The sequence below is a fragment of the Primulina eburnea genome, chromosome 1, assembly GCF_022965805.1.
Source record: "Primulina eburnea isolate SZY01 chromosome 1, ASM2296580v1, whole genome shotgun sequence".
Taxonomy (NCBI): domain Eukaryota; kingdom Viridiplantae; phylum Streptophyta; class Magnoliopsida; order Lamiales; family Gesneriaceae; genus Primulina; species Primulina eburnea.
The window spans coordinates 51538054-51540203 of NC_133101.1; the positions used below are offsets into that span (position 1 = coordinate 51538054).

General features: G+C 33.5%; 1 long non-coding RNA gene across 2 annotated transcripts; it reads right to left on the reverse strand.

Moving 5' to 3' along the window:
* Positions 1 to 1220: 1220 nt before the first annotated feature.
* On the reverse strand, positions 1221 to 2150 carry LOC140812327 (uncharacterized). Of its 2 annotated transcripts, none has more exons than XR_012113646.1 (3): positions 1849 to 2038; positions 1606 to 1740; positions 1221 to 1403 (listed from the first exon to the last, which is right to left on the reverse strand). It is a non-coding gene; the product is annotated as an uncharacterized lncRNA (long non-coding RNA). The 2 variants fall into 2 exon arrangements; XR_012113645.1 differs by lacking the exon at positions 1221 to 1403 and adding an exon at positions 2045 to 2150 and having other exon boundaries at positions 1479 to 1740; positions 1849 to 1953.

The following is a 2150-nucleotide window of genomic DNA, read 5'->3' on the forward strand; positions in this document are numbered from 1 at the left end:
CAAAGCATTAAATCCGAATTTCACTCTGCCACTACTTTGCACAATGACGAAATTGCGCAGTACACCACCAATTTTGATTTTAACAAGTCCAACTATCACCACATAATGGTTACCAATGTCATCCATTTGGCTGTGAATCGAGTTGATATCTCTAATGTTTAGCCCTTTGTAGAAGGCCTAAAACAATATAAATATTAAAACATAGTATTATTGAGTATTAGCCTCGTAACAACTATAGAGAATAATTTGATATACTTTTCTAAGTCAAAAAAATCTCGGATAAGAAACTTTTCGACAATTGACAGGACGAGAATGCAAATGGTTGATTGCCTCAGTTGATGTCAAGGTCCTGAATGATTGGATTGTATGTCTTTCCTATTAAACACAAAAGAAAAGCAATTGATAAAAAAATCAACCTATGTGTACGCATATGACAATAACTTTTTACTCTTCGCTCAAAAAGTAAAAGTAGATTCTGCTCGAGCGGGTTAGTGTATATGGCGAACAAATTCAATCTTAAGTCTTGATATACCATAGAATGTGTGATACTTGAGCACCTAGTTCATACATGACCTCCTGTCTGAGCGTTTCGCCATCGTTGAGGAGTGGGGGCACCGAATATAAGTTATAAGTTGTCGTATACGTCAACTACGTCGAAACAATAACAATCTGAATTCTTGATGGTGATATTCAAAATCTTATAAAGCATTCGACACATGTAACAGCGCTCACAAATGCATATGTCAACGTTTTGTGGTAGCAGACGTGAGTTAAAAAAATTACAGTATCGTTTAGGAGTTTGGGCACCGAATACAATTTGTTTTATACGTAAACTACGTCGAAACAATAGCATTCTGAATTTTTTATGGAGATATTCAAAACCCTATAATGCATTTCGACACATGCAACAGCGCTTTCTAATGCACACGAGACAAATTTTCCTTGGTAGCGGAAGAGAGATAAGAAATTGCGGCATCGTTGGGTAGTGGGGGCAGCAAATACAAGTTGTCGTATACGTCAACTACGTCGAAAGAATAACAGTCTGAATTCTTGATGATGATATTCAAAATCCTATAAAGCATTCGACACATGTAACAGCGCTTACAAATGCACATGAAACAACTTTTCTTTGGTAGTGGACGAGAGATAAGAAATTGCGGCATCGTTTAGGAGTAGGGGCACCGAATATACCATACCTTGAACAAATTTGGAGATGAGTATATTTGTAGATGAGTATACTACACCTTCAAAATACTTCATGTGATGCATCAAGTATACACAACTATCAACATCGCTCTTTTTTGTTTGCCAACTGAAGGCCACATTTTCAATTTTATATTTCAAAATTCCAGCAGATCCTTTAACATGATTGTTTGCTTTCAAAACATAACCATTTCATTATGCTATAAATTGAAAAACGGGAAATAAGACTGCATCATTTAAAAACAAATAATAATAATAATAATAATAATAATAATAATAATAATACTGCATCACTGCCAAAAGACTATATCCATCCACCAAATTAAGAAACAATTGCTATAGCGTTGTACTTTTCAAACACATGTCAAAATAATGAAAATTCAAGTATGTTAGGCAGTTTACCACTATGTGTGCAGCCTGAAAGAAGGAATTTTCAGATTCATCAAACTTCCGGCTGTCTAGATACTGAATTTTTTGTTCGCGAAAGTTGATAACAACTGCAGCGACATGGTTATTGAAACGAAATGGCAGGAAAATCTGTATTTCAAAATAAAGATAATTGTTAGTGAAATATTACTATTTAATAGCAATAAATTTCAAATAAAATCTAAAACAAGAATAATAAATATTTCCGAAGTTTCTTACCATCTTCACCAAGCTCAAATCATAACTATTTTGGCTCAACCAACTATTCCAACAACTCCTCATACCAATTTTAGCAATGTCGATATCATTATCCACATAAACAAGCTTTTCCAAAGAATCAAATACAATTCAGATTTCAACAACACTAAGAATAAATCTCAAAAAAAAAATCACATGATAAAATTTTAAATCTTACGCTTTGGATGAGGTTGAAGCAAAAACGTCTGTGTTTTTTTTCAATAGCTTCTTTATCATGTATTGACAGAGACCATGCATTAATGAAAAAAAATATTTCGTTCAAT